The sequence below is a fragment of the Delphinapterus leucas genome, chromosome 12 (genome assembly GCF_059928025.1).
Source record: "Delphinapterus leucas isolate spDelLeu-1000000601 "Yukka" chromosome 12, BTC_Dleu_Yukka2, whole genome shotgun sequence".
Classification (NCBI taxonomy): Eukaryota; Metazoa; Chordata; class Mammalia; order Artiodactyla; family Monodontidae; genus Delphinapterus; species Delphinapterus leucas.
Window position 1 is genome coordinate 68,188,610 of NC_143140.1, and position 18,399 is coordinate 68,207,008.

The 18,399-nt window shown below is 40.1% G+C and overlaps 1 long non-coding RNA gene across 5 annotated transcripts in view; it reads right to left on the reverse strand.

Moving 5' to 3' along the window:
• Positions 1-2,348: 2,348 nt before the first annotated feature.
• Positions 2,349-18,399, reverse strand: part of LOC111165998 (uncharacterized) — a 31,445-nt gene continuing 15,394 nt past the window's right edge. The window contains exons 4-6 of one of the 5 annotated variants that reach the window (XR_016395207.1): positions 7,504-7,596; positions 5,806-5,933; positions 2,349-5,390 (exon numbers count right to left, since the gene is read on the reverse strand). This is a non-coding gene — a long non-coding RNA (uncharacterized LOC111165998). Of the gene's footprint in view, positions 5,391-5,805; positions 7,597-18,399 lie in introns of all 5 variants that reach the window. The other 4 variants (XR_002642527.3, XR_016395209.1, XR_016395208.1 and 1 more) reach the window with 4 other exon arrangements.

Sequence of the window (18,399 nt, forward strand, 5' to 3'; positions counted from 1 at the left end):
TAGTCTCAGTTTCCTCCTCTGTGACTTGGTGACAATGAAGGCCACCTTGAAGGGTTTGGGGGAGGAGGAGGAACCCGAGCTCTCCACTGAGCAGTGGAGAAGGCTCCCCTAGCAGGAAGATGTGAAGCTTTGGCCTCAGGCAGACCAAGTTTAAGGGCTGGTTTTGTGGTTTCTTACATATGTTGCTGTTTGAACTTCATTTCTCTACACCTTGGCTTCTTCATGTGTGAGATGGGAATGATAACCTTTACCGCACACAATTACTCTTTGTAAAGAGTTGAGCGGAGTTCATGGCACTTAGTAAGGATCCAGTTAATAAGAATAATTACTGTGCATTACCCACAAATTCAAAATTCTCCTGATCTGGGCACATCAGCTGGAGTTTACTTTTATATGACAAAGGGAAGTGGTCTTGCTAGAAAAGAGCTCAAATGGCAATGCAAGAATATAACTCTAGGGGCTTCCCTGGTGGCTCAGTGGTTAAGGATCTGCCTGCCAATGCAGGGGACACGGGTTCGAGCTCTAGTCCGGGAAGATCCCACATACCACGGAGCAACTAAGCCTGCGCACCACAACTACTGAGCCCACGAGCCACAACTACTGAAGTCTGCGTGCCTAGAGCCTGTGCTCCACAACAAGAGAAGCCACCGCAATGAGAAGCTTGAGCACCACAACGAAGAGTAGCCACCAATCGCTGCAACTAGAGAAAGCCCATGCGCAGCAGTGAAGACCTAATGCAGCCAAAAATAAATAAATAAAATAAATAAATTTTTTTAAAAAAGAATATAATTCTAATCTACCTAAAAGATGAGCTGTGTTTACATAGAGATAACGAATTCCCTATGTTGAATTTATGTATAAATACCAACTGAAATAAAAATAAAAGTCAACATTGTTTTGATTTGCATATTATTCTACTTATGATAAGAACTTCTACCTAATCTTTTATTTGTGAAGTTATTTTAGTACTTGAAATAAAGATAAAATTGTGTTTTCTTGACAGAGTTGGGGGTTGGAGGAAATACAAGTGCACTTTCCTTGAGGCATTAGTTAGGTTCTTTGGTTACAGGCAACAAATGCTAACTCTGGTTCAATTTATTAGAAGGCTACTGGTGAGCACGATGCACCAAGCTGATGGAAGTCTGAAGAAGCAGGTTTAGAGATGGGACAGAAATCAGGAGGGCCTCCTGGCAGGGGCAGTTTCTTCCCTCTTTGCATCAGAATCGAAGAGAGAGGACTTCCCTGGTGGTCCAGTGCTTAAGACTTTGTGCTTCCACTGCAGGGGGCATGGGTTCAAGCCCTGGTCAGGGAAGTTCCGCATGCTGCAAAGTGAGGCTAACAGAAAAATCAAAGAGAGGAAGTCCAGCTGACCAGGCTTAGATCTTAGAAGGCCTTCCCTTCAACTCCTTCCCAGAGGAAGAATGTGGCCAAATGATATTTCTGGAACCTCTTTGCTTCCATTAAATAAGAGCTTATCTGAATTTTCTGACCTACCAAGACGACCCACTATGGGTGGGAAGTAAATCCCCCAAAGGAAACAGAGATGCTGATAGGAAGAGGGGATGGATGCTGGGTAACCCATCAACAAAGGTCCACCACAGAGTCGACAGAGCTGTTTCCACACCTGACCCTGCTCCTTGTGAAGAGAACTTCTTCCTCCCCTAAATCTCTTATAAGAATGGAGATAATAGTAAACCCAACACAACAGGGTTAGTTTGAAGTATACATATTGTAATGCTTAACAGGTGCCCAGGACAATATTTGTCACATACTAAGCATGTCTATTAACTTTCCCTAAATCATACTATTCTTTCTAATTTCGATTGTGCCAGTGTTAGGCTTTTCCATATTAGTTGCATGTATAAACATACTTGTGGTATGTTTCTTAGATCCATGCATATTAGTATTCTATTATCAAAGTGTGTTCTTCCAGAGAAAAGAGATCATGCCTCACTTTCAACAGTGCCATTTGCTTTTGAATAACTGGCAATGATAATAATAACAGGGAGGAATTGCCCTAGTGATTAGTTTTAAATATTGTTTTGAGGGTTTTTCTTTTTACTATCTACATAATATGTTATTTATAACACAGTCAGTGTTTATAGTTATGCTTGAGCTATAGGCTTCCATTTTCTTTTCCATGGTCATGCTGAGGAGCCTTGATTATACAGAGACTTTTGATGGTGGAATGGTTGACGTGGGCTTCCCTTCCTAAATATTTTGCTGATTCACTTGTTCCATTTTTTTTTTTTTTGCGGTACGCAAGCCTCTCACTGCTGTGGCCTCTCCCGTGGCGGAGCACAGGCTCCGGACGCGCAGGCTCAGCGGCCATGGCTCACGGGCCTAGCTGCTCCGCGGAATGTGGGATCTTCCCGGACCGGGGCGTGAACCCGTGTCCCCTGCATTGGCAGGCGGACTCTCAACCACTGCGCCACCAGGGAAGCCCCACTTGTTCCGGCAGGTGGACTCTCAACCACTGCGCCACCAGGGAAGCCCCACTTGTTCCATTTTTAAACATCAGGAGATTACCATTGGTGACATCTGCTAATTATTTGGTTTGACGCGTGGCTGGCATGAGACTTCCATCTGCAGCAATCAGGAAGACGAGATCAATGTGAGGCTAATGCTACCCAGTCCATGACCTATTTGTAGTGATGAGTACCCTTGTCTATTTTTCTGTTTTCCCCATAGGTATCATGTGTTGGAAACATAGCTGCCAGAAGTTTAGCATAAACCTGGTGAGACTGAATATAACTTCCATCCAGTGGAAGGTGCACTGTCTTCCTATTAACAGCATAGCAACTCTCGAATTGCATTGGCCCAACTGATTGCACATTTAAAACCTTCTACATCTCTCTTAAGGTCTCCTGCCAACCCTAATTCCGATGTAGAAGCAGTCTTGAAAGAGAGCTGAAAACTGACCTTTTTTGCTTCCTGGTACCAGGTTTTGAGAAGTCCCCTCAAATGGCCCTTGATTGTTTGTTTTTCCACCATCATCGTGTGTCTGCCACAGCTTCATTAAGACATGTTAGTTAAGCTTCCTGGCTTAATTCTGAGCACATTAAATCATACTCAGTAAACTCACTAAAAATTTTGCTTGTTTGTTTTTGTGATGCTCGGCCAAGATTAGAGAGGTAGTGAGCTCAGAACCTGGTAGTAGCCACACTTGCTAATTCTTCATTCAACATTTTAGATCGAATTAGTGTACATTTTCATCATGTTGTGTTCTACCAAAGCAAACAGAGGAGAAGGCTTTCTGTCCCCTGGTGCTTCTCGTCTGCTACTGCAGCAGATGACTCAGCACAGGAATCCTCCAGACAAGAGTATAGAGGGATTTGTACATCTGCTCATGGCGCATGGGAAAGCCACAACCTTTGAGGGCTTAACATAAGAAGTAGGTGCTAAAAAGCTAAGTCAATGAATAGAGAGGATCAAGCAATCGGTTATAGTTGGCCCTGTTGGGGAGAACAGAAGAGACTCTGGGCTCTGGGCCTTGTTGCTGTCTTAGCCCCTTGTTCCTCTCTTAGCTCGCTCCCATCGGGGAGCCCTTTGGGGGAGCATTGCTTATTTATAAGCTAGCCATTGCTTATTCTGGTGCCTCTGCCAGGTTCCTCCTATCTCAGTACATTGACACCTGCTGCTCCCTCCACCTGAAAATCTCCCTAACCCCCTTCGCCCACTAAACCCTCCTCTCGGGATTTATCTGACCAGACACTTTGGGGGGAAGACTAAATCAGGACTCCATTAAATCTTTTCACACCACCTCAAGGTACTCATTATGATTGTAATTGAATAATTAATCACAGAAATTGCTGTTTAATGAATGTATTATCTGCTGAAATGGAAGCCCCCTGAGGGTCTTATTTATGTTTGCATTTCAACTCTTTTTATACATAGTAGGTGCACGGTACATATTTTTTTAAATGAATGAGTGAATTCTGAATTGAGAGCTCAACATTCTTAAATGTGACAACCCTTATTTAGGTTTTGTGAATAAACCATAGCCAAGTTTATTCTGGAGCACAATTTCAATAAGCCAGGGGAGAGAGAGAGAAAATGGTATGTAGAGGATGGGTTGAATTGGGTCAACTTTCTCTTCATTATGTTTCACCCAGGAGTAGTTTTATGCCAAGGTAATTAAATGCCAAAACAAGCTTGCAGAAACTTTTCTCTTTCCACAAACTTCTCTAACTGTAGAAAGGGTAAGAATTCTTTTCAAACCCCACTTGCATTTTACCATTTACCTCACATACTGACCCAGTCTCTAAGACTCTAACCATTTTTATTGTGATACCTGCGTTTAGAACAGAATCCTAGGTACCAGGTCAGTACCTATTGCTTTGTATGAACAGCAACAATGCTTTTCATTACTGGGCATAATATACTTTCTGGTTATTTTCTCTATAGCCTTTTTTTTAAGAAAAAATTTTAATTGATTTTTCTCTATAGTCTTATACTGGAAATAAGCAACGATTGTGACTTTCCTTTGACAGATGGAGGAAATGAGCACAGGCAAATCTGGAGCCCTTGACCACTGTCACACAGGCAAGACTGGGTCACATCTAGAGGAGCAGTGGAAGGAAACCTCCAGACCTCCGGGCCTCAGGGCAGTTTCCACAAGGCCTACAGCTAATCACAGATCCAGGGTTTCCTCCCATTGACTGAAAGTATAATAAATACAAGTTACAGCCTGACTACCTTCTGAAAAAATCTTATAATCGTTAGTAGGGGAAAGAAGAGAAAGTCCAGATGTTTGCTTTTTTTTTTTTTTTCTCCTGCTTAGTACGAGTTGAATGCTAACTTGAGAGCAGCTTTAACAGTGGACTGGAAAGTGCTTTCTCTTAAGAAAACAGTCATGTATCAGAAAATTGGTAGGATACAGACAACACAGGAGAGTTACAGGAGGACATGGATGGGGAAGGGGAAAAGGGACAGCAAAGTGTGGTCATTATTTCTTCCACTGACCTGAAACCTAGCACGAGGGAGGGAAGACTCAAAAAGCAAAAGCCACATGGACTCATTGTTTTAACAGCACATCAGTTTCTTATTCATCAAACTTCCAACAAATATTTACTGAAAACTGGCAATATACTAAGCTCTGTGGATACAGCAAAGAATAAAAAGAAGCCCCTGGTCCTTTAGACTTTTCATTTCAGGGCAGGGGGTTCATAAGGGATGGAGGGAGAGATAATATACAAGTAAATAAACAAATAGGATGATTTCAAACACAAATAAATCTTCCAATAATGATAAATCAGAGTAATGTGATAGAGAGTGGCTGGAGGTGGGGTGTTATTTTAAGTCTGTGTGGTCCAGTACAGTAGCCACCGGTCGCAATGTAGTTCGTCCAAATTGAGATGTCCTGAAGAAACGTGCCAGATTTCAAAGACCTAGTATGAGAAAAATAATATAAAATATCTCATTATTTTTATTATTATTATTATTATTTTTTGCTGTACATGGGCCTCTCACTGTTGTGGCCTCTCCCGTTGCGGAGCACAGGCTCTGGACGTGCAGGCCCAGCGGCCATGGCTCACGGGCCCAGCCGCTCCGCGGCATGTGGGATCTTCCCGGACCGGGGCACGAACCCGTGTCCCCTGCATCGGCAGGCGGACTCTCAACCACTGTGCCACCAGGGAAGCTCCTATCTTATTAATTTTTTATACAAATTGTATGTTGAAATGATATGTTAGAGCTACTGGATTAAATAAAAACATTATTAAAATTAATTTTACCTCTTTTTAATTTGTTTAGTGTAGCTACTAGGAATTGTACAATTACATGTCTGACCCCCATTTATCTCACCTGATGTGTCTACTGGGCAGCCCCGTGTCAACAGCGTGGGCAGGGAAGGCTATCTGAGGAGGTGATAATACACGTAGCGGTTGACAGGTCATGTGAAGGTCTGGTGAGGCAAAGGGAATGCAGAGAACCTGAGGTGGAAACCAGTTTGGTGAGTTAGAAAAGAAAGGCAGAAAGCCAGTGTGCCTGGAGAGAAGAGTGAGTGGGAGATGCTAGGCCTGCCTCATACAGGACCTTGTAGACTAGAGGAAGAAGTTAGGATTTTATAGAAATACAAATTTTCTATAAAATATGGGAGCATATTTGCTTCTGTGCAGTTTTCCAGGCCCTGCTCCAAAATATCAACATTAATTATGAAACCCTGGCTTAAAAAATGCAAAGAATCCCACTCAGCTCAGAATATCTCTGTGCTAACGGGATATGCATTTATTAAACTTGTTTACTTTCATATAGTAGCTGTGGTGTTTATATATAGGTTTTTCTATGAGGAGGAGGAACACAGGTGGACAGAGAATGAACTCATATAAATCAGATGAATATTTGATTTCAGTTTCACCTTCTTCTACTTTACTCAAGTTAGAACTCCGATTGAATGTGTAATAGGGAAGGCAGGCAAACTCAAGTTCACCTAGAAAGTACAAAGTGCAGGTTGGGAGATAAACACTGAAGGTTTTTTTTCCTTCATTATACATGAGTGTGTCCACTACGTATATTTTTTCTGCTGGGCTACTCCCAGGAAGAGGAAAAGAAACTATGTTCTCCCCTCCCCCAGTCCTGCTCCTGGGGGAGTGGTTATTTAAAAAAAAGTAGTGAATCATTTAATGACCAAATATTTCTGATGGATTTTGGAGTTTATATAATGAATGTATTGCCATAAAAGCAAACATTTGACTTTCACAAGTGAAGTGGAAACATTTTTGTTCCCAGTTATCAAAGGGAAACTGACATCCATAATTATCAGGTAACTCTCACACACACAATAAAAGCTACAGAAGAACATGTCCTAACTAGGGCTAATTGGTCATTAAATTAAAAAGGAATGAACCCAAGTGTTCAGATTATCCAGGGACACTGTCAAGATTGGTGCTTAGTCAAAACGCATTAAACCCTGCCAGTGGCTGACGACAATAAAAATATATAAATCCTGGGTTGGCGTGATCCACTCTTACTGTGGTTCCCGAGCAATGCGTACAAGGCACAAGGACAAGTGAACAATAAAAGTACATATTTAATATTAGTTGCAAGAGATCCTCATATCCCACTAATGGCCTCTCTGTCCGGCTGAACTGGAGCCCATGTTGTAGGCTCAAGCCCTCCATGAGCCCAGCTCCACTTCTAATTCCCAGTCTTTCCACAGGCTGACTGCGGAGTCCAAGGGGATCAGTTCTCCTGAGTGCTGAAAGTTCATGCTACAATAAGAGAGGAAGCAAAATGACTGAGCCTGCACTTTTGACGCAGTGATCCTGCCAGGCAATTGGCATGGCTGCATCCGTGTCCTTGAGTTCCATAAACAGATATGTAACTCCTCCTTCCTGGGACCTGAGGGTTCTTGAGCTAGCAGTGACGTTGATAGGGGGAAAACTAAAATGGAAATCAAGAATAGGTGATCATATGGGCTTCCCTGGTGGCGCAGTGGTTGAGAGTCCGCCTGCCGATGCAGGGGACACAGGTTCGTGCCCGGTCCGAGAAGATCCCACATACCGCGGAGTGGCTGGGCCCGTGAGCCATGGCCGCTGAGCCTGCGCGTCCGGAAGCCTGTGCCCCGCAAGGGGAGAGGCCACAACAGTGAGAGGCCTGCGTACCGCAAAAAAAAAAAAAAAAAAAGGTGATCATAATCTATAAGTAACAGTTTTAAGAACTTTAAGAACAAAGGGAAATGCAATTTAAAAATGAACGTATCTATATGTATAACTGAATCACTTTGCTGTATAGCAGAATTTAATACAACATTCTAAAACAACTGTACTTCAATTTTTTTAAATGCTGTTTTGAAAATGTGGGTGCATACTGTATCACCATTACTAAGCACAAACCCTGCAAAGTAAGTTTTATGAAATCTATTTAAAATGAAATCAAATTGAGGTTTACGGTAATTAAACCGTTTGGCCAGGGCCAAATGGTAACCTAGTGGAGGGGCAGCTATCTGAGCCCAGATACATGTTCCTTCCTTTCTGCCACACTGCACACGTACATATTCCTGTGAACTGAAGTAATAGCAGAAGCCTTTCACCAACATTAGTGTTGTGAAAGCACTAATGGAATTTCCCAAGTAGGAAATTGTTCAGTACATTATGTGTTATCCATTATTGCTATTGACATAAATTGCATTAATTATACTTATGAAGACAGAAATAATTAATAGTAGACAATGTAGCAAGGAGTATTTGTAATTCTACCAGGCCTATGGCAAGGGAAAAAACTGTATTTGGCTTTTGGTTTCATTCCCCGACATGCCAACCCTGAACTTTCTCTGTAGACACCTTCACCTCACGCTCAATATGAATGTATAAAATCTGGCTTATTAGCTTTTTTCTTAAACCAGCTCATCTTTTTTTTTTTTTTGCGGTACGCGGACCTCTCACTGTTGTGGCCTCTCCCGTTGCAGAGCACAGGCTCCAGACGCGCAGGATCAGTGGCCATGGCTCATGGGCCCAGCCGCTCTGCGGCATGTGGGATCCTCCTGGACCGGGGCACGAACCCGTGTCCCCTGCATCGGCAGGCGGACTCCCAACCACTGCGCCACCACGGAAGCCCCAGCTCATCTTTTAAGATGTCTGAAGGGAAGGCAGTTCCAAGTTTGTTTAAATCAGTGGCTCTTAACATCATCAAGGAACCAGGTTACTTGAATATTTGCTTTGTCCCTGGACTAGATCCTCTTATCACAGCAAACTGGTGGCCTGGCAGTTCCAAGTGCCACATGGAGACAACTTTCAGCAAAAGAGACTGTCTTTTCCTGTGTTTCCCTTTTTTGAAAAAAGAAGATATTTCCTAGGGGTCCCTAGAGGATTTTCTTCACATGTCATTGGCTAGAAATGAACTCCGTAGTCTTATCCTAGAACAGATTCATCCTCTGGGCAGGGAATAGGGCCTCATCTTCTGAAGACCATGGCTAGGAAGAGGAGAGAAGATAATGGAACAAAACCAGGATTCAGTTAGGAAGGAAGAAGCAGGGACAGAACAGGTGGTAGATCAGCAACCAGTGGTATGTGCCACATCTTATGCCCGAGCTGGGCCCTCAAGTCTCTCCATGGTAATAGGTTCCATAGACACTTTCCAGATCAGTCTTCATAAAGTACAGCATTGGTGGTTTTCTGTTGTTACAGAACTCAATGCCAACACCTCAATATGACCTCCAAGTCACTCTACAATTCACTCCAAACTCCCTTACTCTTAGGCCATATTCCCATGCAAGACTCTGTCTGTTCAGGGCACCTCCTCTTACCTCCCCTGCACCACTTCTCCTGTATCACCTCTATCCTGTCCCCAAAATGATACTTCTAAAAACAGAGATCTGAACTACACTGTCTTACTTACAACAATGTCTTAATGATGTTTAAATTCCATTGCATGGCATACATAACCTTTCACAAATTAGATTCTACATGTCTTTCCAGGCACTTTCTCTAGTAATCACTATGTCCATTCTCACCCCCTTCCCGGACACTCTAACCACATAGAAGGTTCTCACCCTTCCCAAACACATTACGTTCTTTTATGCCTTCATGGTTTATCATAGGTTGTGCTCATTGTCTGGAATATATTTCTCATCTTTTTCCATCTGGTAAAGCTCCACTCATCATTCAAAGCCCAGACCAAAGTTCATTTCCTTTATAAATGCTTTCTCAATTCCCCAGGTAGAAATAATTTCTTCCTCCCTGGTTGCTTCTAAAGAGTTCTATTACATTAGTTAATACACTGTGTGGTAAAAATTTGCACCCATGTCTTCCACTGAGGTGTTTTTCTATAACAGATTATTATTATTATTATCATCAATATCATTATTATATTATTCTTTGTGCCCTCTGCCCTTAGTACAGAGAATATTCTCAATAAAAGTTGGAGGGTGATCTATCTAGAATACCCACTCTGTCTGAATTCTGCTCACTCTTCAGGGCCCATCTCTTCTAGGGCTTTGTTGTTATTCCCTACTGATGAGAAGTTTCCTTCATTCAAATCCCCGTAACTTTGATTTGTGCAATTAAGTCATTCATATCCTGTCTTGTCTTACGGTTGTCCTCCCCGCCCCTCTCTGCCCAACTAGCTGTGAGCTCCTTTGGTAAAGCCTGTGTTTCAATATTCTGTGGCTCTGTTCCAATTCACAGTGTGGCACCAACTCCCAGTGTGCTTTGCTAGTACGTATATATATATAATCGGTTGTTTCTCTTTCATTTCAGCTTTAGGGTCATATTATTTGTGGAGTCTTAGCTTTAGAGAGTAGGAAGTTAGAAAAAAAATAGTTAAACAAATGTGTTTGAGAAGCCAAATATTTCTCAAATATCCTAGGTGAAGGGGGATCTTGTACGTATTCTGTGGTTAGCTCTAGAAGTTCTATAAGAATTTTTGAAAATATTTTTTAGATAATAATTTTTGAAAATATACAAACAGCCTTGGTGTTTATGATTTTTTTTTTTTTTAACCAAGTCTTATCACAAGATTCCTTGCTCTCAATGGCACTGTGTTTGCGATCTTGTTGAGGTCAACAGATCTATTCCAATTTTCAGAGCCTTCTCTCAAGTTAAAGGTAGACGGGGCTACCAACAGATGTTTATTTCAGAGGGCATTGAAAGAATTGATCTCCTTTAAAAACTACCATTAGATGTAAACACAGTTGCATTTTATTAATATGTGGCAAGTTTGTAGTCACCAGTGATTATGTCTGTCTTACATCAAACAACCGACTGACTTGGTTGATTCAGTGAAAAAAAAATCAACCAACAAATCAAGCTTGAGAAACAAACTTCCCAGAAACCAATGTTTCCTAAGATTCTATTGTTCACATACCAACTGCCCATGTACCTTATATGCGTACTGCCTACATTGTAGTAAAATTAATAATTCTTGGAATAAAGCAATCATAAATTTAATACCAACATCATTTGTCATAAACAAGAGGTAATTATCTTTAAAAAGCAATAAAACATTACAATGTGATTGTAACTCTACCTGGAATGTAGGAAAGCCTCAGTGCCCGAGGCAGGCTTTCTTTTTTAAAGAAAATTCTTTAAAAAATTCTTTCTTTTTTAAAGAAAATTCTTTACTTTAACAAAAGTAAAGAATTGAAAAAAAATGCCAGACTAAGGAGAAGGACTGAAAAGAATTTTAAGAACACATAGCCTTCCCTCTACATAATTCATTTAATACTATTCCTTGTTATTATGCCCCTCTGAAAATCACCTCCATACCATGAGTGACACCAGCTTGCATTTGGGAAATAAAACCATAACTAAAACAATTAACTGGTGGATTAAAATTAAAGTTTTTAAAGCAGTTTTCTGGTTTATGATCATGTGTTTTGCATGATTACAACGTATTTTGCTAAAGACAATACTTTACCATTTTTGAAGGATTTATAATATTTGACTAAGTGGGTAATATTCAGGAGCTAAAATCTGAAACTCAATTTTATGAGAAAGCAAGTTACACTTAAATAAGACTTTGGAAGAAAGCACAATGAAAAAATGTAAGTGAATTTAGAAGATTTCCCTATTTCAATTTACACCTTAAGAGCATTTCTCTTATTGGGTATTTAAAGGCTCATCAAATAGAAGGCTTACTTCTGAAAGAAGTATAAAAAATTAAGTTTTGTTTTTGTTTTTTTTTGCGGTACGCGGGCCTCTCACTGTTGTGGCCTCTCCCTTTGCGGAGCACAGGCTTCCGGACGCGCAGGCTCAGCGGCCATGGCTCACGGGCGCAGCCGCTCTGCGGCACGTGGGATCTTCCCGGACCGGGGCAAGAACCCGTGTCCGCTGCATCGGCAGGCAGACTCTCAACCACTGCGCCACCAGGGAAGACCCCTATTACTTGCTTTTGGATACCTTCCATTACTCTTATCTCCCCTCGAAAAAAGTTTGCCCATTCTCTGGTAATTACCCATACTCATGGTGACCATACCTCAGAGGCACAAAATAAGATGCACTTTATCCGACTGAATTATTGATGAATGATTCCTAAATGCTACTGGTGCCAGATGCCTAGTTGGCTATATGTGAATAACTTTGGCAGTCTGTTAAAAATAATAAAATTGAAGATCCCACCCCCAAGCCTAGAAGAAGCAACTCAGTAGGTAGAGTACATAGGATTTCATGAAGGTAATTCTGAGTTACTATTATAGAACAGTCCTTTCATTGATTTATTCATACTTATCTATATTGTTCATTTGCAGATAACTAGTGCACTAGGCATATAAGTATGAATAGACAGTCTTTGCCTTTGAAGAATTATTATTTAGTAGATGATATAGACTTAACAGAAAGAATTTTAATTAAAGTCAATGTGCAATTATGAGGGCAATGTGAATCACCTAAGGTATTGTAGACATTTGAAAGAGTCATAAATGACTTAGAGGGGACCAGGGAAGGTCTTGTAAGGAGGTGGTCACTCAGTTGGGCTTTGAAGAATAGGTGAGATTTCCATGGGCAGGAGTGAAGAGCATTTGAGTAGGTTTTTCAGGCATTTTCCCAAAAGTGCTCAAAATAAAAATTATGTCATACTAGATTTATTTTCATTTTTATATATTCTGTGTTGATGAGCATAAATAAATATTACAAGTCAAATATTTAAGTTTTTGGATATTGTCAACAGCTTTAATTCATATTAGTAATCATTATCACATATTTACTAAGTACCCATTGTCTATTGAAATCTATTAGCTGATATAGGACAAATGACGACAATAGCATAAAAGTTGTCTACCTTGGGGAAGCTAGGAAATTATAAGACATAGAAACATTAACTCAAAACTACTCAATATTTATTAGTAAATATATTGATAATCTTCCATATTCTTTCAACTTGATGCACTTCTCTGCTAATTAACATGTAGACTGACTCTTCTTGTAGATCACTTTTTGGATAAAGATGAACATTTTTTAAGCTTTTATTTTAGTATCATCAATCAGCAATGCTTCCTCTTGTAATAACAGGGAAACATTTTATACTCTCCTTTCCTTGTCCCATTTATAGTTAAAAATCATTTTTAAACTTTCCCTTTCCTCTCAAAGGTCCCATTTCATCCTTTGCATTGCTTTTCCAATTTTATTGCAATATGTCTTTGCTATTTCTTGGTAATCTTCACTTTCTTTATTAGTTTCAAAAACAATATGCCCTTTATATTAGCCTCAAGCTCTTCTTTCAGTTAAAGTACAAAATTAGTTTGGAATTTTTCCAGAACTTTTTCAAAGAAAAATGCTATGATAGCACTAGTGTGATGCATTCTGTATATCATCATTAAAATGATTAAAACTGTTATAAAGCACATTTTTGTGCTCAGTGGTGTACAAAGAAATGGAAATTATTGCTATTCTCTAGAGAATCTAATACTGAGGAGGATGAATCAGTAAAGGATATAATTTGTGAGCAAAAAATACGCAAAATAATACAGTTGTTATGGAAGATAAAGTCTAGGCATTAATGAAGAGAAAGTGTTGCAGGATACACTTGGTTTCAGAGACCATATACACAGAAGGGTGGTTTTATTATGGGATACACATGATCATTTTCTCTTTTCCTTTTGACTCCACTTCTACTATAGCTTCTCTTTCTCTGTATACCACCTTCTCTTTCCTTGCACATTTCTCTTTTCCTTCCCCCAATCTCTTCTCCACTCAATGAAAGAACAATTCCCCAGCCTTTTTTGGTCCTAAAAAGAGCATTTACTCTTTTCTCAAATTGGTCCTTGCCCAGGATGAAGAGGCTTCTCCACTCCTAAATGATTACTCTGGGTACTCCTGTTCAGTCCCAGTCTCAGCTGTCTGGGGTCTCTGCCTTCCAAAAGCACCACCAATTCCTCACTGAGAGCATTAAAGACTGACATCATGGTGCAATAGAAAGAACTGGGAGTCAGGCACCATGAGTTATAAGCCCAGCTCTGTCAACAGCTACTTGTATGGCCTTATACCAAGCTGGGTCTGAACATTCTTATCTGTAAAATGTGGAGGTTTGTGGCAGGCTAAATAATGCCCCCTCCCCCCTGAAAATATGTCTACATCTTAGTCCCTGAAACCTATGAGTGTTACCTTATATGGCAAAAGGGACTTTGCAGATGTGATGGTTAAAGAACTTGAGATGGGGAGATTATCTTGCATTATACAGGTGGACCTGACATAATCACAACTGTCCTTATCAAAGACCCAGAAGGAGTCAGTCAGAGGAGAAGCCAAGGTGATGATGGAAACATGGATTGGAGTGATGCGATTTGAAGATGAAGGAAGTGGTCACAAGCCAATGAATACAGGTGTCCAATAGAAGCTGGAAAAGAAGTGGAAATGACATCTCCCCTCATGTTCTCCAGAGTGAACTGACTCTACGGCCACCTAGACTTTAGCGCAGTGAAACTGATTTTGGACTTCTGGCCTACAGAACTGTAAGAGAGTAAATTTGTGTTGTTTGAAGCCACTGAGTTTGTGGTAATTTGTTATAGCAGCCATAAGAAACTAATACAAGGTTGCACTAGGTGACTTCTATGGCTGCTTCTAACTTTAATTGCTACTTCATAGCTATGACCCATTGCTAAGTGACCCAGACTTTGCAATACCTGGGTGCCTTAAGAGATCTTGTTTTCTGTTTGTGTTGGTTTGTTGGTTTTTTTAATAAAAACATTGTTTGACGAGACAGTTTACAGGTATTGCTTGTTCAAAACAGCAAGTGCATTTGAAGAAAGGCAATTGAAGAAGAGTCTCTGCAGTTTCATGTGAGATTTTGTTCCAAAAAGAATTGGTAGTCAGAGAAGAGCATTCATCTTCCCCCAGGACCTAACCCTAAACTACCATTCCAAATTCTTCTCCCACTACATCCTACTCTCCAGCCCCATCAGTCTTCTGATCACTTCCCATACAGGCTCTTCTGTGTCCCCGTTTCTTTGCTGGTACTCAGCATGAAATGCTGTCTCCCCAAATCTGCCCAAAACTCCAACCAAAGGCAAAGCTGTCTCGAAATCTGACCTGACCGCCCAGGTCACATTTAATCTTTTCTTCCCCTATTTGCTCCATGTGTATCATTTGTCCTCCTTCTGTTCAGACTCTCGAATCCATCTTCTACTTAGTGCTTACACCTCAGTCTCCTCCATTAGACAGAAGGAACATTGAAGGCAATGTCTATGGCTTATTCATTTCCGTGTTTCCTGAGTGTCTACACGGTGTTTTCAGTGTCTACACAAAGTAGATGGTCCATGTTTCTTGTATTAAAGTTACAGAGGACTAGAGCTGAAGAACCAATTATTGTTGCTTTTCATAAATATACATCTTAGTGCAAAATTCTTCCATAGGAAACGTTGTGAAGGAACATTTATTTATAAGTGCTCCCTATCTTTTCCCCTTATTTTCCACAGTGTTTTACTTTAGTGTAAACTTCCTAGGATTACCCCTCCTCTGACATACCAGGAACAAGTAGGAAAAAATTAAACAAATCTTACTTGCATTTTTTTTCCAATAAAAAGATGAAAAGTTAACTCAGGAGCCAGGGAAAGAGTAAAGAGTTTTGTTCAAGCACAATACATTGCAATTACAAGAAGAACATAATCCCTTCTGATTTACATTTACCCCGTCATTCCTTCTCTCCCTTGAAATTCAGGATTAGGTGCATTTTAAGAACTTAAAAACTATTTTAAAGTGTCAGGAGTAATCACTGATAATACCTCTTTACCCCCTTGTTCCAAACTAAATCCTAATTAAGTAAAGCCTGTCAGTAGAGCCTGAACAGTAAAAGCAATTTATTCCACCTGCTTTATATTAACCATATCCCAGTATGGATTTGATGATGGAGAACCAAGAGATAAGATTTGTTCACTCCAGAAATACCTTCTGGTGGTAGAATGCTTGTCACTTTACTCATTTCCTTAATCATAGTTGGTGATGATGCCAAACCCTTCATTTGGATAACTAAGGGAGCTTAACTATTAAATCCTCAGTACACCAAAAAAGGAGACAAGTAGGTATACCAAAGTGCCTATCATTGTTATTTTTCAGACGGGTAAATAGATCCAAAGGTCAAATTCTCATAGTATGTCTGTGAACAAAACCACAAAGAGAATGAGGCTAATGGATGCCCAGTCTTGTTTTATTACCACTTGCCCGATCGACATAGTCAACTAAAAACCCCTGACTTGTTTGAACAAAGGTATATGAATTTGCACGTGTTGGATTTAAGTGGCAGTGATAACTGGAGGAGATCCTACGTAGCAGCTGTTTAGATTTAGCAGCATCAGAAATAATTTTATCTTTATAAACAGTGAATGGATACTGGTTCTTTAAAGAAAAAAAATCTGCTAATTCCTCTGATGGTAAAAGAACATCTATGGAATGCTACTATCTACAAGTAAACAAACAAACCTCTCAGACTAAACCCAGGTTACCCACACATACTAACATCTTCTTTCATTATTGGCCTTCAGGGACACGATGGATGTTCTAAGTGTTTTCCGGCCCATTCTCCTCTTTAGGACACAGGTCAGGACAGTACAACCTCAAGACTAAGCTTTGGGATGAATGTTTATACTGCTGCTCCAGTTCCCATTAAAAGAATTACAATGATACTGCAATCTGAATACTTCTGGAAAAGGCCTAAGGGGAGAGGCCTTTATTCAAAAAAGAACTAGTAGCTAAAGCAGGACAGAATAAAGAGTGCCTAGTTCAGAAAATCTGGCCAAGTCAGTGCATTCCATATAAAATAAATTACATCTGTTGACTGGCAAGAAAAAAAAGAAATGTAGGAACTAGTTGTATATGTAAATTTTCAATAAAGTTATATAGATTCTGGTTTAGTTAATTATTCTATTGTTCTTGCACCTTAAAAGTAAATTTAAAGCAAGTGTTTGATCTGTGTATTTTGAGGACAGAAAGGTCCAGATCTGGGATAGGAAGCTGCCAGGCTAGAAATGGTTCTTGGCAGAATTCCATCTGGCCATTGACTGATTTTCTAAAATTAAGTGTTCCTTGCTTCTATCCCTAATTATTTGGATGAATCAAATTTGAGAGAAAATAAGCATGTCATCTCAGACTTCATAATACTGGATGTAGTCAGACATGTAATTTACAACAGGAAGTACATCTCTGAAACTTGCATAAAAAGCACAAACAAAGTCAGGCCAATGTAAGTTCAAATTTTGATTAGGTCATTTGGCCTATGTGCCCAGGGCAAGGAACTTAAAACTCTCTGAGAGTCTCAGTCTCCTTATCCATAAAATGGGAATAATAGTGCTCCTTTGCAGTGCTAAATGAGACAAAATATATCATCAAATCCACACACAACCTGTAGATACTCCAGGAAGTTGTAGCTATTATCAGGAGTCCTGGGGGAAAGCAGCATTATTTATATAATGGATACATAAAATATCCTTTAGAATATTTTAAACTCCTCGAGCTTGAGTTCTAATATACTGCCTTGTGTAAACTGTCAGACCTCATATCTAGCAGGCACTAAATAAATACTTGTTAATTTGTTTAATCATATATTTTCTTCAAAACAAAGAAGTTATGCCAGCTTTTCCCCAGAGCTTCCATTTCCCTGCTTTATTTATTAATTTCATGGACATCTTTGGAAGCAGTTTGCCACTAAATGGCAAAGAGCAAAACAGCAAGAAAAACCATTCTGACCATAGAACAACAAATGAGCCTCAGCAGAAAATGAAAGAAGAATCTAACGCAGGCAAGGCTGTCTTGGGAAGGTTGGTCTTGACTGTCTGTGTTGAGAAGGAAGGTAAGGTGATGGAAGAGGGCACAGTGAATGCAAGGGGGAGTGGGGACAAGGCAGGGTAATTTCAAGTTCAGCTCTAAGGAAGTCATAACTATTTAGCAACAGAGCCAGGACTAGAACCAGGGTCATCAGATTTGGATAGCAACATCTGAGATCATGAGTCACCATCCACAGTGTGCTAAACTCTCTACCATGCTGCCTCCAGCTGGGAGCTTTGCCCCTCCTGATCTGTTTCCTTATCTGTTCATTGAGAGGTTTGGACTAGATGAACTCCCAGGTCCTTTCCAGTATTAATAGTCTATGTACATATGTTTCTATATAATACAACTTGGCTCCCTAGATTATAAGACCTTACATTTTTGATAGTGCTTTAGAGTTTACCCAAAGCTTTTGAAGTTACCATTCTACTTGACCTTCACAACAACTTTGTAAGTCATATATTTTCATCCTGCAGTTTTACAGTTGAAGGAACTAAATCTCTGAGAGATCAAGCGAGTCAGTCACAAGATTTGCTAGCAGTGGAGTTTTGCGCACACTCAAGCCTCACAATAAGCTGAGAGGTTTAGTATTAAAAGTACAAGTATGTAATATACAAGGAAAAAAGTGCAAGTAAGTCAAATAGAAAGGGTTGGGGTGTGGTGGGGAGGTTGGAGAGGAGAAAATACAGCACAGGTTGAAATAAAAGGCTAA